Source organism: Microcaecilia unicolor, chromosome 2, assembly GCF_901765095.1.
Source record: "Microcaecilia unicolor chromosome 2, aMicUni1.1, whole genome shotgun sequence".
Taxonomy (NCBI): domain Eukaryota; kingdom Metazoa; phylum Chordata; class Amphibia; order Gymnophiona; family Siphonopidae; genus Microcaecilia; species Microcaecilia unicolor.
In genome coordinates this window covers 250,422,687-250,440,248 of record NC_044032.1, presented here as the reverse complement: position 1 = coordinate 250,440,248, position 17,562 = coordinate 250,422,687, and the positions used below count along the sequence as shown (strand labels likewise).

Sequence of the window (17,562 nt, the reverse complement as noted above, 5' to 3'; positions counted from 1 at the left end):
GTGTTCAGTTTTGGAGGCCGTATCTTCCTAAGGATGTAAAAAGAATTGAAGCGGTGCAAAGAAAAGCTACGAGAATGGTATGGGATTTGCGTTACAAGACGTATGAGGAGAGACTTGCTGAACTAAACATGTATACTCTGGAGGAAAGGAGAAACAGGGGTGATATGATACAGACATTCAAATATTTGAAAGGTATTAATCCGCAAACGAACCTTTTCCGGAGATGCGAAGGCGGTAGAACGAGAGGACATGAAATGAGATTGAAGGGGGGCAGACTCAAGAAAAATGTCAGGAAGTATTTTTTCACGGAGAGAGTAGTGGATGCTTGGAATGCCCTCCCGCGGGAGGTGGTGGAAATGAAAACAGTAACGGAATTCAAACATGCGTGGGATAAGCATAAAGGAATCCTGTGCAGAAGGAATGGATCCTTAGCTTAGTCGAGATCGGGAGGCGGGGCTGGTGGTTGGGAGGTGGGGATAGTGCTGGGCAGACTTATACAGTCTGTGCCAGAGCCGGTGGTGGGAGGCGGGAATGGTGGTTGCGAGGAGGGGATAGTGCTGGGCAGACTTATACGGTCTGTGCCAGAGCCGGTGGTTGGGAGGCGGGGATAGTGCTGGGCAGACTTATACGGTCTGTGCCCTCAAGAGCACAGGTACAAATCAAAGTAGGGTATACACAAAAAGTAGCACATATGAGTTGTCTTGTTGGGCAGACTGGATGGACCGTGCGGGTCTTTTTCTGTATCAGTCTTTGTACCCTTGTGGAACTGGAAAAGTTCTATCTTAGAAATATACTTGTAACTCCAGCTGTTAGACTAGAATTCTAGAATATGGTATGACCCCTTTGCTGAATGTGCATTACCTCACTACCATAAACATTAATAGCAGGGGTATACTGTTCTTTGGCATAGAGACCTTCATGGAAAGGAAAACATTGTAAGTCTTGGAAAGGAAAACATTGTAAGGCGTTTGTATTTTGATTAGTGGCCAATTATAACTTCAGTAAATACTGGGTAACCAGATGGTCAAGCGGTAAAAGATAGTATCACCAAAGGTATAACCTGTATGTATGCAGTCTTAAGTAAATTAACCTATACACCTTTAATCTTTTGTGTATTCAAGATGCCAACTTCCCTATATAAGGGCTGACTGGTGACCTGAATTTAGAACAATACTTTGTCTATCCTTAGATTCCGTATGTCGTCATATATATGTTAATAAACAATTGTTAAACTGAACATAGCCTAGTATATATTTGTTTACAGGTTGACAGTGGTGGAGAATGCAATGGGCAGTTTAACTCTCTCCAAGTCACATGGGACAGACCTTTTCCTGGCACCAACAATAAGAGGTAGGAGAATCTCATTTATTTAAAAAACAAAATCCTCTAAGAAATGGGCCAGATCCATCTATGTGTAAATCGCTCAGGGATACGACAGATTTCCCAGATAACATGAAACAGTCTATGCAGAAGTGGAGCCAGGTTGACGGCGCAGGGGGAGCGAGAGCGGACTTCCGCTGCTGCACATTTTCAGTGCAACACGATGAAAAAAAAAAATAGGCACCAGCAGAACTCCGTTTGAGGGAGCGGCCTCCCCTGGCTCCCCACCTAGCTACGTCACTGAGTCTGTGCTCAGAATTATCTGCAGTGTCTTGTTTGTCTATATGCCACCATTGTAGTTTGTTAGTGGACAGGTGAGGGAACTATAAGGGCGGGGCTGACTATGGTCTCATACTGGTACTCTCGCCTAACACCATCTCCCATCAAAGTTCTTTCAATTCTTTCAATTTAAGTGTCTGCTTCTTAGTCAAAATACAGTAACGAAACTGTGCAGAAGTAAGAGAACCTCTAGGTAGGATACAGGTTTTATAGATTTCCCAAGACAGGAGGTCTGAGAAATGGGGATATAGGAACTATCCAAGGGCTCTATTAGCAGGTAGAGTTCTCAAGTGAGAAAGACCGGGAGGGAGGGGATTATAGGTGATATCTCAGAATTTTAAGAGTAATTATGGGAGTAGGCTCAAGCCAGATCCCTGAAGGTATATATTTAGAGACTACAGCCCAAATGGCCATTGAATTTTGACTAAGTGAAATAAGATCTAAGAGACACTAGAGAAAGGGAGACAGAGAGAGAGAATTTCCAGAGTGCAGGAACAGCCAAACCTCTAGTGAAAATAGCACAGAAAAAGTTTGACAGTAAGGGTCTTGTGGTCTTCTCCGAGTTAGGGATAGATAAGGAAATCATAAAAATTCCTTAGCAGAGCTGACAGCCTGTGTATCTTCCTGACTAGTCTGTGCTGTGTTTAAATGTTTTGAACTTTTAAGCGGGTGATTGTTACAGCAAACAGTAAGAATGAATAATAATGCTCTGTCCATCCCAGCTGGCTACATGTAGCCTGTGTGAGTTACACCAGCTTTTCCTGTACAGAATAGAAACTCAAGATAACGGGGTCTTTTCCTTCAGGAAATGGTGGGGGTATCTCTTGATAGCGATATACCCCATCTCTGGAGCTGTGCATATTCAGAAGACAGTTCCTGTAATGAGACTTGGGTAAAGACCAAAAGGAAACTGTAACATAATAAAAGCTTAACTGGCAATTACCATGAAACAAATAAACTAGTGCTCACTACTTGTATAATACAACTATTAAATACATGTATAGGACTCATCAATTATACAGCAGATGTAAATAATATAGTTACCATCCCCCAGGTGATATCTCAAAACAGAGACTGATAAACACATATTACCCATATGGCTTCAACTGAGTGATATGTTTCCAACACTGCTGATGATCTGGCATTAGGATCTGGTATAGACTAAGGCCTAGAGCAACAGTAACTAAGTACAGCCCATCCCACTTTGCTCTTCCAAAGGGGAGGTTTGGTCTGGGGTTCAGTAGCATGACCTTACTCTCGACTTTGAGGGACCTTAAATTTCAGAGCTTTTTGCATGTACCTCCTGCAAATAATCCCTAAACTTTTCTGTGTTAGCCAGCACAGTGGTCTGTATTTCTTTTAGATGTTCTTGCAGGGATCTTAAGGTGACCAAACAGGTAGAAAAGGCAACAGCGAAAGGCAGAAGGATGCTTTGGTGCATAAAGAGAAGAATGGCCAGTTGGAAAAAGAGGTGATGATACCCCTGTATAAGACTCTGGTGATACTTCATTTAGAATATTGCGTACAATTCTGTAGATCGCACCTTCAAAAAGTTATAAACAGATTGGAGTCAGTCCAGAGGGCAGCTATTAAATGGTCAGTTGTCTTCGTCATAAAGCATAAGTGGAAGAAAGGCAGGAGAGGGGAGATAATAGAGACACTTAAAAACCTATGTGGAATAAATGCATAGGAGGCATGTCTCTTTCAATCGAAAGGAAGCTCTGGAACAAGGGGTCATAGGATGAAGGTGAAAAGGTACAGACTCAGAAGTAACCTGAGGAAAAACATCTTCACTAAAAGGATAATGAATTCACACAATGACCTCCCAGTGCAAGTGGTGAATTCAAGACAGCTTAGGACAAGAACATAGAATCTCTAATGGCGTGATAGGGAGAGCAGATGGCACGAATGGGCAGACTGAATAGGTCATATGGTCATTATCTGCCTATATTTTTCCATTTCTAAATGCTCTCACACAACTTACACCTGATTCAAGGAAAATGCAACTATGTGCATGAACTCTAATGCTGGCCCATGCCTATTTTATAAAATAAAATACACAGGTAATAGCCAGCTAATATGCTGGTGCTGCCATCTATGGGCTTCTGTGATTAATTGTTGCTGTCTATGACTGTGCCTGGCACTTTTTTTTTTACAAAGTATTTATGTGACTGTGTGGATTACTTTTGCCTCTAACGCAGCCCGTGTTAAGACAAAATGTGATCACATTGGACTTTGTATTTTTAAATTGATAGGAACAAAAGTTCTCCCAACACCATAAGATGTACAGTCTACTTTTTATGGACCGCTTAGCATCATTTGCAGACTACAGTTTCCTCATTTTTTATTCATGTCTTACACATGTGTATACACCTATACATTTTTATAAAAGCCATTTCCACATGTAGAACATGGCTCACACACAGAAAATGCTTTAAGAAATTATATTCAAAGTAAAATAAAGCTACAGGGCACAGAAAAGCCTCGCATTAACATAACCCTATCCCAAAACAGTAAGTATGAGAGCGCACAGGGCATGTGCAAGTCCATGCATGCATGCATACATAAACTTGAAGGCAACGCAGGAGTCTAGGAGAAGTTTCGAAGACTCCTGATGTAGCTCCCGTTATTAGACTAGAGTACTGCAGGTCAGGACGGGAGAAAAGCTGCTCCTTTCAAATTTCCAAGTACGAATCCTGCGCCCTTCCTCCAGGCAGTCCCCTGATATCCTCAACTCAAGGGACTCATATGAAATGGAAGCCACCCGAGGTATCAACATCTCTCGCAGTAAGACAAAGAAGAAGCAGGCACTCAACAACTCGCACGCGGCCCCCATCCCTTTTCGTAGCTCTTCCTCTCCTTCAAGCCCAAGCTCCCAGCCCTAATTCAGCATCTTGTTTTTCAGCCAGTTAGCTAGTTCACCCGCCACCACCAACCCCACCGATTTCCTTTCCTTCTCACTCTCTCTGTTGTGTTTGTGTCTGTGTTGTTGTCCCTAATAATATCCCACACACCCCTGCGCCAGCCCTCTGACGCAACTTTCTGCCCTCTTCAGCGCCCCGCCCCGTCCCCTTCTGACGCACTTCCTGCTTCCGGCTGAGTTGACCGCGGCCGAGTAAGAGAGAAGTCGTGTCAGAGGGGGCGGGGCGCCGGAGGAGGAAATCGGCGGGGCCGGTGGCGGGCGACCTTACAGACATGAGTTTGAAGGTAGGACGGAGGAAGGAGTTTGAGCTTGCGAGAGCGCGGAAGCGAGAGAAAGAGATGACAGACCACGGGGGGAGGGGACCGGGGTTGGTCCCCGGATGCGTGCGAAGAAGAGGGGTGCTCGGCGTGTGAGAGTTTGAGGGCAGTCAAATGCGTGGAAGTTGGGTATCTCTGTCGGGGTACCGAGTTAGTGTCCCTGTTCCAAAGGCCACAAATTAGGGTGCATTCTAAGCTTGATTAAAAAATGCAACGAAGAGGTCAGCACATTAAAGCTTCCAGTCTTTTCCTCATTGTCCATTACTGTTTTCGATCGTGTTTTGGCTTTAATACTTGTTACCACACGTTTGTGGCCATTCTCGTGAAAGGGGAGGTTTTAATCTGTCATCTGTTGCTTGGTGCATTCCATCAACCCAAGCAGAGAGATCTTGAACTCGCTACAGCAGAGCTGCCAACTTAGTTCCAGGAAGGAGACGGTTTGGTCAGGCGTGATCTTTTATACTTATTTATTAGGATTTACGTCCCAAAGCAGTTGAGGTACTTGTAGTCCTCGATTTTGCCCTTTGAAATCGGTGCTGCAAGTCCCAGAATGCATCAGGAGATTGGCAGAACTTCGAAGCTGGCTGTAGTCTCCCTCCTGAAACTGGTTAACTTGGAAACTGCTACAAGAGCCTTTCCTCAGCAATAGGGTAGCAGAACCCGTGAGGGAGGAGGCAATATTTATAAACAGAGAAAGCGTCTGGGGAATGGCCAAGTAGGTGATCACATGAGTTCCAACGGTCATCAGACCATATGAATTAATAGAAGAGTAAAAGGCAGAGAGGGGTCACAGAAAATCAAGGTTAAAATAGAAAAGTACTTTAGGGTAGTGCTTCTTAAAGGGTGGGGAGGAGGATTGAGAGAAGGTCTCTAAATTGGTTTGACATAATTTTAATTCAATATTGTTTTTTTAAAGATATTTTTACCATTATTTGAGAGAGGAAAGCAAAAAGTATTGAAGAGAAGAAAAGGGGAGTGTGACCTATAAAGTTGGAGCAGCATTAAGAAAGCATTGGCAAAATTGGAAGGTCTTTCTAAAACAGAAGTTCTGTGAGCTAATAGGAGCAGTTGTAAGAGCAATGGATTTTTAGGAACATAAATAGAAATAAAAGGTAAAACCCAAACCATTATAGTTTTAAAAAAATGACTGAAAATGTAAACACCTGTTACCTCTTAGAATTCTAAATCTTTGTGCATTTCAGAAACAGGGAAGCTTATCTTGAAAGTCTGAGAGAAGGTAGTCAGGGCAGCAAAGGCAGGACATGAGATAAAATATCTAATGCAGTAATACATAAGACTTTTCACAGGTATCAGTGAGAAGAAGCGGAAAGGTGAAGCTGTAAGCTGAGAAGAAAAAATGGTGGCATTGTGTGGAGGGTTACAAAGAAAAATCAAAAGTAATAACTTATGTTTAGTGGTCACCAAAGATGGGCTTAGAGAGAAGGATCTCTTGATTGTTGACAAGATGCATATGATGAAGCACCATGTACAGAAAAGAGAGTTTCACATAGTGGAACTGATGCTCAAAACCTAACACTATCATTAAAGGTGATAAATGCTGGCCTAGTACACATGTTAATGTGCACAGAATGTTCAGAGGGCTCTAGCTTAGGTATCGATGTGTGTGCCAAAGATGGCAGCAAATTGTATTTAAATGTATTGAAATGGGTGTTAATGAGGTTACTTAGTATTTCCTGCCAATGCTCAGACAACAGCGCAGAAAAAAAATGCTGACCTTAATACTGAAAACTTACCACCAGCTCAGGGGTGGTGTTAAAGGTTTTGAGGAGAGGATTAAGGTAGTCCAATAAAAAAGGTATCATCTTATTTTCTTTTCTATGCTTTGATTTGTTTCTATTTATTACCATTAAAAGTGGACTAACATGGCTACCACACCACTGTACTTCAGAGTTTCTGACATTAAAACTGTGAATTTTAGTTGTTTGGAAGCCTGTGCAGCCTCCAAGAGCTGACGTTGAGAATCAAAGATGTGGAAGTCCAAGCACACATTGGCACCTGTTTTTCTGTGCTTAAATATGAGCCTTTCAGAAGTTTTTAAGTGCAATCAATTTTTGTAAAGCTTATGTTTAAAGGTGCAGAAAAATGGTGCTGACGTGCGCTCAAGAGCTGATCTTACCTAACCGTGAAACTCCTGTGTGCGTGTGCCAGGCACGTTCTTCCCCCTTGCTTTCGGTTTGCTAGCGCGTATAAAATTTGAATGCCATTTGCATTGAGCATTGCAGGGCTAGTTTTTTCTGTGCTGTTCTTGTGCTGGCTTTAACGCTGGAGCTTTGAGAATCGGGACCAGTATTTGCAAAACTGAAAGTGGCAAGGAAATGTTGGGTAAATCCCATTTATTCAATCCAGTTTCCCCATCCTTTTTACAATAATTCCTGCATTTCTGGACGAAATGCACAGAGCTCTGGCGCAGTAGAGAATAGCACTGAACTCACTCTTTGGAACACTGATGTCAATTTAGTGACCGATGCACAAGAGCTGTGCCTGTGCGTATGCCCAGTCAACGGGATGTGGTTGGGGGGGGGGGAGTGGGGAGTGGGAGGAAGAAGGAGCAGTTTTGCTCTCTGTGCTATGCTGGGACTACGTTGCCTGGGACATTTTTGCTGTCTCACAGGGGACGGGATCTTGACTAGGGGAAAGCAGTGGCCACATTGCTTAGTTTAGGTATCAGCGGTTTCCATGAGCACTTTTTGGCAGCAGAAAATGGTGCGGGGAGGTGTGCCGTGCAGCCATTCTTCCTCCTGCCCAGTGTTAGGAGGTTTTTGTGTGTTTGGTAGGTGGAAGCGCTGCTGTAAAAGTCACCCTGCCCTAATGACTAAAACCTACTGACAGCTCCGGAGTTGTATATTTTAGTTGCTAAGGCAGGGGGTTTCCATGCGCTATTTCTCTGGATTTTGCATGGAATCGCTGATGAACTTGTTTTAAAATACTAGCGAGCTCATTAGCATAGGACTTTTGATCACTGCTTCTGTGCACAGTAAAACAGTGGTTGAAAGTCTTTGTACATTAGCTTCAATAACGTTTTCGTTTAGACTGGGTAAAACCAGTCTAAAAGCCCGATTTGCTTTGAGGAGTGGGACCTCAGTTCCTTTCAACTAAGGATCCTCTGTGTTTATCCCAGGCCTTCTTGGATTTAGTTACTGTTTTTCTCTCCTCCTTTAGCACTAGACTTTCTTCATGCATCCACAAAGACATATTTCCATATGTTTTCTTGACTCTATTGCCTCACAGCTTCATACTGTGACTTTTTTTCTTTACTTCATTTATTTCTTGTGAGCTATTTGAATGTACCTGCCATATCACTCCTATCTCTCCTCTCGGGAGTATAGGACCTTAAGCTTCCTCGCATAGAACTTTTGATGTACATCTTTACTAGTCCTTCTCTGACCACCCTACTTTGTCCTTTTGGAGAAAGAGCTTCCAAAATTTGACATGATATCTTTACAGTCTCACTAATGACCTGTACAAAGGCATCCCCACCTCTTTGCTTCTACTGGTTATAACACTCTGGCTTTCACTACTTCCTGTTCACACTTCTGCGCAGTCTTTAGATTGTCAGATATCACCTCTAGATCTCCTGATTGGTGTACATCAATAGTTCATCCCATCATTTATTGCTTTCTTGGATTTCTCTACCTTAAGTGTATGCCTCTACAGTTTATATGCATTAAATCATAGCACCTTTTTGTGTTTTATTTTTGCACTTCCAATTGGAATGTCCACTCTGTTACAGATCTTTGCATCATCTGCAAAGACAAATCTCTACTGTTTTCTTTGCAATATTGCTTAAGAAAGCACTAAACAAAATTGGCTTCCTGCATGCAATGGGAGGAGAACCAGGAATGGCTCATCTGCTCCCTACAGACATATTGGCCTAGTCACGTAGGATTAAAAAATGGTTCCAAATCACCTGGAACAGCAAACCTCTGTCTTTCTGCATGAGGTATGGTAAGGCCATAATTGAGTCCGCCTATTTTCAGTGACACGGAGGAGCATGTTTACTAATATGTAGTAGGTTTTTGCACTTTCTGTATCTTAACTTTTGCAGTTAAGGTGCAGTAAGTGAAAGCCTGTGCAGTAAATCCAAGTCTGCCCTGCATTTAGCACACAGTGCAGATACCATATAGGTACTGAGTTACATGCATTGGCAGATAGAATGAGTCCTCCCAAGAAAAAAAAACCAAACACAACTGCAGCAGCAGGGCCTGCCAATCCAATACCCCAGCACATACACCTTCCCCTCCCCCTGCTGGGTTCAAAATGGCACCAAAGACCCCCTAGTGGTAGTATCACAGAACTACCAGTAGGGGACATGCTTACATATAAGGAGCAATGACCCCTGGCAGTCTTACCACAAGACTACTGCGAAAAGTCATTGGTGAAATTTTCAACATGGTGCAGCTCCGAGGTGGGAGTGGAGAGGTCCTCTAAAGGATCAGATTGGGTTGGGTACATGCTGGGGTAATCAGATCGATGGGGATTGGTATGCAACACCATGGCTTTCCAACTGCACTGGAACTACCAGTGCATGGCACGACCCATACCCTGTCAGGTGGCTACTCGTCAGCTCCTCCCCAGTCTCACCCTCGATCCTCTCCTTTCCATATTAAGCAGCTATCGTGGGTTTTTGCTATACTGTCTGGTTACAGTACAGTAAAACCCATACTAAATGCTTAACACAGCTTAGTAAACAGGCCTCAGAGTGTTTTGGTGACTCTGTACAGTACTGTATTCAAAGCACTGTCTGCGATGAATGCTATTAAAGTTTGACCAGAAACTGTTTAATGTGTGTAAGGGTAGCATTCCTGTTCAGAAAAGTCAATTTAGTATTAAACTATGAGAACACGCATAACAAATACAGATATTTTCTTTTTTCTTGTGCCAGGCTGTTTAATCAGCAAACAACATGCCCTAATGGCCTAACATATTGTTTGCTGCCTTAAACAAAAGTCCCCAGACACAGGTGGATTTTCCATTCATTCAGACCAGGGCCTCAGTTGCGTATGTCTTCTTCACATTACCTGACACAGGCAGTTTTGTTTATTTTTTTACTTAACTGATATTCAGCCCCACTGGGCAGGTACAGCACAGCTGCAGTACACACCCTGCCTTTTCACAGAACAGATACAAGATGGGCAGCATCAGTGCAAGCTTTCCACCCACACACACACTACCCCATCACAGAACAGGTAAAACAGAGGCAGCAGCAGTGCAATCTTCTCTGTGACGGAGCAGTGTGCGTGTGGGAGCAGCTACATCTTGGCTTCCCTCACACATATACACACAAGCACACACTGCCCCACAGAACAGCAGTACAAGGTACAAATACAGCCTTACCACAACAGATACGGCACCAGCGGTAGCAGCATAAGGCTCTGCCATCTTACAATTTGAGGGCAGATTATCATCTGCCAGTGTTCGTTTTGGTTTTAATGACTTTTCTGTACACATCCTCCCCTTCCTAGTAATTGCCAAAATGGAATGGAAGAAAGGAGGAGATCAGAAGGCAGACTAGCTGAAGACACCAACCATAGTGGAAGATGATTGATGGAGGGAGCCACGTGACAAATCGATAGAAGAGAGAGCTTGAGAAGCAGGAAAAATCGTGGTGAAAGTAAGCAAAGTGTAGCATTACATCAAGGAGGGGCATGGGGGTGGGGTTAATCTCTTCTTCTTAAAGGGAGAAAGGGCAATGTTTTAATATTTTTGTGTTCAGTGAGATAAAGTGATACCCCCAAGGTCACACAAAGTGTCACAAAGCCAGGGATTAGGCGTGTTTTTACACTGTAACCTTTCAGCCCAGGGTTTCTTCCTTGGTACTCTGAAATATTACATTGCCATTCACAGCTATACTTTCCAGCTGGTATCTGAGGCCTCAATTCTCAAAAGTAAAAGCAGATGCTAGAGGCCATTAGCGCCCGCATTTACCTGCACGGAATGTTCAGAGGCTCGGAGCACGGGAACAAATGAGCGTGCAGACGAACAACGCAAGTAGCATGCTAATGTAGTTAAGCTCATATTAATGAGATCATTTTGTATTCCTCCCCAATGCTCAGAAAAGAGCACCCTAAACAAAACTGCGTTACCACTGCAAGAAATAGCGCCAGGTTGGAGCAGGCATTAGGTTGTTGGAAAAGAAGATTTCTCATGATTCTCATGGTTCTCTCATGACTCTTTCTGCAAAACCTACCGGTTTTATTGCTTTTGGAAGCAGGTGGAAGCCCGTGCATGCCCTGAGCACTGGTCGTGAGAAACAGCAGACCCAAGCGACAGCATGCATTGGCGTCTGTTTCCTGTGTCTAAATTTAAAGCATCCATGCTTAAAAAAAAAAAAAATGTTTAAATACCCAAACTGAAAATACACGTTGGCGTCTGTTTCCTGCATCTAAATATAAGCGCTTAAAATTTTATTATTTTTTTGGCTTGGACGCTTATATTTAGTCAGCACAAAACAGATGTGCTTCACGTTTGTGTTTTACCATGTGCATGCATACAGAAGCTGAGCTTACTGCAGAGCTGTTCTGCGCATGCGCTAAAGCACAAACCTCCCTTTGAACTCCCTAGTGCTCAACGCTATAAACGCACCTATATTTGCATCTCATTAGCGTTGAGCATTGGGGCTTTGTTTCTGCACTGTTCCATCTGTATTTTTATGGCGCTATTTGGAACAGTGCCAGCATTTTGAGCATCGGGGCCTCAGTGTTGCAGCCACTAGTTATGAACCAGTTTCTGGTCTTTGGTACCACCTAGTGGTCACCTGAACAGCTACATTGAAATGAGTTTTTGAGGCAGTTGCGACCTTCTTTCTCAGCTACCAGAGGATATTGCAGGACTTGGCTTCTCTAATTGGCAGCTGGCAATTTCAGTAACACAAGGACCATGATGATATTCCCTGTTAAGGACTGAATATATCACACATACACATTTTTTTTCTCTCGCTCTCTCTCTCTCTCTGTCTTTCACTCCTTGTGCTTTACATGAGCCAGATGGGGGATGGAGGCATCACTATTAGAAAATTTGCCATCTGTTTCCACACACACACACAGAGTTGAGAAATAATTTTACATTTTGTTAAAGGGGAAAAAAATCCCTTTCCTGCATGCTCTCTTATTCTAGCATTACGCTGACGTGCATGACATCTCCCTACGCCTGGCTGCTGTCGTTCTCATCCCTCACCATCGCATTCTCTCACTGCCTGTCTTGTTCCTTTTGTCTTTTCATCGTCCTTCTTTGTGTCTTCTATTTCTGTCTCTCTCCTCCTCTTTTGCGTTCTCTTTCTCCCTTGTTTTTTGGTCCATATTCCTTTCTCTCTCCCAGTCTCCTCCTGTCTCTCATTTCTCCCTGCAGTTCTGGCCTTGCCTGCTGCTGCTTCTGTTATATTTTTCTTCCATTTCCTCTGATTTCTGCTGCTGGTGTCACTGAGCGGTTGGGTCACCAGAAGCTCATCAAAACATATGCTCTTGGCTCGTCTGTTCCTAGACCAGGTATTTATATGCAAGGGACTGTGATTGCCTGGATGCTCAGAGGCCTTCCTGTGAGCAGACCAAGATGGAGTATGTGAGAGGCAGCCTTGTAACGAGGGGGATTATAACAAGGTATGATGGAGTTAGGGGTTGAGCTGTAGCAGCCTCAAGTCAGAGAGTGTTAAAATAAACCCTAAAATAAGGTGTTTTATAGTAGTGAATGAAGCCAGGGGTATTGCAGTGTTTTATAATAATGAATGAAGCAGAGGTATTGCAGAGATCATGTTATGTCAGAGAGCGCTCTGTAAAGACGGTGGTTATATTGCACTGTGATGGTAAGAAGAGCTGCGGTCTCATTTCGGAGATATTATAATTGGGCCTTGTAACAAGGAAGAGTGTAACAAAATGTAAAGGGGGGAAAAAAAAAACAAAGTAACAATAATACTGTCACTGAAGCTAATGGAGGTTACTCTTTTGCTTGGGGTTATGATTTGTTCATTCTGACCTCATAGTGGCTGGCAGGATTCTATTTATTTATTTATTTATTTTTTTGTAACATTTATACCCCGCACTTTCCCACTCATTAGCAGGTTCAATGCGGCTTAATTCTAGTGCTTTGAGCTCTATCAGCACTGTGCTGTCGAGAGCTTATTGAGAAGAGCAGGAAAACTGAGAAATGAGTTCTAATCCCCATTTTTCCACTGACTATGTGATCCTCAGGTGAGTCCCTTCCTCTCCCTGTGCTTCAGTTATCACACTGAATTTTTGAAATAACTATTACTAGAGGGGGTTTTTTCTAAAATTTTAGCGAGAAATATGATGTGGGAAATACAATTGAAAAAAGCTTATCTGAATTTTGATTTGGTACCACTTGAAAAACTGATAAGAAAGCTATGATTTTTCAGATAGTGTCAGACTCTTGTCATATTGTAAACATTCAGAAGGACTTGCTCATTTTACAGAAGGACTTTGATACTTTAGACTAGGACAGTGGTTCCCAAACCTGGTCCTGGAGGCACCCAAGCCAGTCAGGTTTTCAAGATATCCACAATGAATATTCATGAGAGAGATCTGCATGCACTTCCTCCACTGCATGCAAATCTCTCTTATGAATATTCATTGTAGATATCCTGAAAACCTGACTGGCTTGGGTGCCTTCAGGACCAGGTTTGGGAACCACTGGACTAGGAGTTCTTAACCTTGTCCTTGGGACACACCAATCCAGTCTGGTTTTCAAGATAGCCACAATGAATATGCATGAGATAGATTTGCATGCAGAACCTCCTTTTTATGTAAATCTATCTCATGCATGTTCATTGTGGGTATCCTGAAAATCTGACTGGCTGGGTGTGTCCCATGGTCTGTGTTGAGAAGTCCTGCTGTAGACAAATGTGTAAACAAGTGGCAAATGAGAGTTCATGTGGACATGGATAGATTTATGCAGTGTTCTTTGAACAGTGCCATACCTGCTAACTAACCAAGACTAACACCTGGGTATATCCTATATAATAATTCTCACCTCCAACGTTCTGACTTGCCTGGGACCGTGGCTCATTCTGAGTTGGTCTGCTAGGCTCCATAGATCAGGCTGACATCACCGTAGCCATTATGATGTCAACTTCAGAACCCGGGGGGAAAGAAAAACATGCCTCACAGCTGAACCATGTCCAGAGGAGGGTCGCTGGACATGGGTGGCTGGAGGGGGGGCAGGGGAGAGAGGAGGGTCACTGGACATGGGTGGCTAGAGGGGGGACAGGGGAGAGAGGAGGGTCGCTGAACATGGGTGGCTGGAGGGGGGGCAGGGGAGAGAGGAGGGTCACTGGACATGGGTGGCCTGCAGGGGGGGGGCAGGGGGGTCGCTGGAAATGGGTGGCTGCAGGGGAGAGAGGAGGGTCGCTGGACATGGGTGGCTGCAGGGGGGGCAGGGGAGAGAGGAGGTTCGCTGGACATGGGTGGCTGCAGTGGGTGCAGGGAGAGAGGAGGGTTGCTAGACATGGGTGGCTGCAGGGGGGGCAGGGGAGAGAGGAGGTTCGCTGGACATGGGTGGCTGCAGTGGGTGCAGGGAGAGAGGAGGGTCGCTGGACATGGGTGGCTGCAGGGGAGCCGAAGAAAACCTTGCTAGCGCCCATTTCATTTGTGTCAGAAACGGGCCTTTTTTACTAGTGAGTTGTTAAACTGGGAACACATAAGCAAAGCTGGGCACGTTATAGAATTAATTTGTCAGACCAGATTGGGAGCTTGGGGTGTGTTCGTGGTACCCAGGATGGGGCGCCCCGACAAAAAAGCCTTGTAACAAAATAGCCCCCTAGAAAAAAAACATCACAAAAAAAAACGATAAACTACAAGTGAAATCTTCAATAATAAAGGCTCCTACCAGCATTACATTGTATAAAGCATATATAAATAAAATTCTATAGCTACCAACTGGTATTCATGATCTGTTTTGCTGTTTAAGGAAACTATTATTCCATCAACCTGCTAATTAAAAAAAAAACAATATTGTCATCATTTTCATAGTCTTACCAACCTTATCCTATTTGGCAAGGTAAGATTATTAGGAAAAAATGCAGTGCCATTTTCTGGGCAGCCTGATCGGGCCTTTTTTTCGGGGGGCTAATTTGTCAAGGGCTATATTGTGGGCAGGCCGTTTTGACAGTGGCTATTATGTCAGGGGCTATTATGTCGGGAGCTTTTTTTTGTGGGGGCTATTTTGACCGGGTACCCCAGGATGGAATAGATCCAGAGGGTGGCTACTAAAATGGCCAGTGGTCTTCCTCATAAAGCTTATGGAGACAGACTGAAAGATCTAGATATCTATACTTTGGCAGAAAGACTAGAGAAGGGACATCTGATAGAGACATGTAAATACCTTTGTGACATAAATGCACAGGAGTTAAGTGTCTTTCAATTGAACTTCTGGAATGAGGGGACATAGGATGAAGGTTAAAGGAGATAGATTATGTCTAAGGAAATACTTCTCTATGGAAAGGGTAGTGGATGTGTGAAATGATCTCCAGATGGAGGTGGTGGAAACGAAGACTGTATCTGAATTCAAGAAAACATAGGACAAGTGCATAGGATCCCTAACGGGGAAAAGGGATAGTAGATGGTATGGGTGTTCAGACTGGATAGGCCATATGGTCTTTATCTACTGAGGGTGTATGCATACAGAAATGTAACATGCAGCCAAATGCCAACTCCTTAGCAACATATTTTTCAGAAAAAGTTCTATTGTTAAGGCAATCTTTACTTCAAGAATCCCCTAATTCAAATAATCAGTCATTGATAAATGGTAAGGCTAACAGTGAGATTCATATTGATAGTTGTTGATCTACATTTGTGCTCGGTCAAGAAAATGTATCACTCATATTAAACAAATTTTGCAAATCTTGCTTTTAGAAGATTACTGACCATTGTCTCTGCTTTATAACTCTGTTAACTGTTAGATGTTGGATTACAACTCTTATAAATGACATCATATATACTGATTATTTTTAACCTACTATTGATGATATTCTAGCTCCAATTTCAAAATCAGAGCTTAGATCTAACTCTGCCGAGCAGTTTTCAACTAATTGCCAGTATTCTATTATTCACTAAATTATTAGAAAATGTAGTTACTCAGCAGTTAACAAATTTAGACAAGCCTGAAATATTATATCTATGGGTTTTGGGCTTTACACAGTGCAAAGACCATGCTGTTGACACTAGTCTCTTAAGGGTAAATACTACTCTGTACAGGTTCTCAAGCAGTGTTGTTCGAGTTGAGGAGTAGCCTGGTGGTTAGTGCGGCGGGCTTTGATCCTGGTGAACTGGGTTTGATTCCTTCTGCAGCTCCTTGTGACTGGGCAAGTCACTTAACCCTCCACTGCCCCAGGTACAAAATAAGTATCTGTATATAATATGTATACCGCTTTGATTGTAACCACCAAAAGGCAGTACATTAAGTCCCTTTCCTTTCCCTTACAGTTTGACTTCTCAGCCACTTTTGACATAAGTCAACCATACTGTTTTGCTTGCTAAACTAGAGGAAATAGGTATTTCGGGTTTAGTCTTGAATTGTTTCAAGAAATTCTTGACTCACGGGAAATATACGATCAAAAGAAATGGAACTATAACTGGTTGGCTTTCTTCATGTGGAATCCCTTGGGGGTTATCTCTGAGACATATTTTCAAAGCACTTAGCCTTCCAAAGTTCCATAGAAACCTATGGAACTTTGGAAGGCTTTGAAAATATGCCTCTCTGTCTCCTATTCTTTTTAATGTCTTCATGTGTTGTCTTGATCCTTTCTTTAGGAGCATTTGAACTATTTTCTCCTATGTTGATGATTTTTTTTTTTAAAGTTTAGTACCCATTTCGCTTGATTTGAATGCTGCTTCTTCATAAATATCTACTTGCATGGCAGATTTAAAGGCTGGGCTTTATCTGATATGTTGAAGCTGAATTCCAGCAAAACCAAAGGTTTTTTTGGTGTTGCTGTCTGTGACAATTGCAATTGGTCAACATGAAAAACTGACAGAAAAGTCAGCTGAAGTGCTTGGAGTAGTTTTAGATTCCTCTTTATCATTTGAGCTGCAAATTAACAGCTTTTTTTGTAACTTAGAACTATTTGGTTATATTTTTCTGAGGGTCATTTCAAATTAATGGTTCAAAGCCTGATATTGTCCCAATTGGATTATGGCAGCATATTGTATCTTGGTGATGTTATGAAATCACAGAATCAACTCCAATTATGGCAAAACACAGCAGCACACTTTGCCACTGCTGTTAAAATTGCATTGGCTTCTGCTACATGCTCATTTTATCTCCTATATAATAATTTGTCAATCTGCGTTCCTGGATGGCTGGCTGGGTTTGTAACCGTATTCAAATGAGGTACTACGTAATTGGCTCGCCTCCAGCCTTCCCTTCCCTCTCAGTGTCATGCCTTCACAGAAAGAGGAAATTACATCAGAGGAGGGCGGGACACTGAGAGAGAAGGAAAGGGAAGGCTGTAGCCAAGCCTCGCCTGCCGCTTTCACTGATGCTGCTGCGACTTCAGGTAAAATAAAAGTTTTAAAGGAAGTGCGGCAGGAAGGAAAGGAGGGCTGTTGTGAGAGAAGAGGGCATGCCGGTGAGGGCTGGGGTTGAACTGGAACTCTGGTGCTTAAAAGGGGGACAGGTGGGGGCTGGGGCGAGTTG

At 43.1% G+C, this 17,562-nt stretch overlaps 1 protein-coding gene across 3 annotated transcripts in view; it reads left to right on the top strand.

The window, feature by feature from the left end:
• Nucleotides 1–4,771: 4,771 nt before the first annotated feature.
• Nucleotides 4,772–17,562, top strand: part of ARAF (A-Raf proto-oncogene, serine/threonine kinase) — a 116,339-nt gene continuing 103,548 nt past the window's right edge. For 2 of the 3 annotated variants that reach the window (XM_030193898.1, XM_030193895.1), the window contains exons 1-2: nucleotides 4,772–4,866; nucleotides 10,383–10,531. The gene's annotated coding sequence lies outside the window, so the exon portion shown is untranslated. The remainder of the gene's footprint in view (nucleotides 4,867–10,382; nucleotides 10,532–17,562) is intronic. The other variant, XM_030193896.1, reaches the window with a different exon arrangement.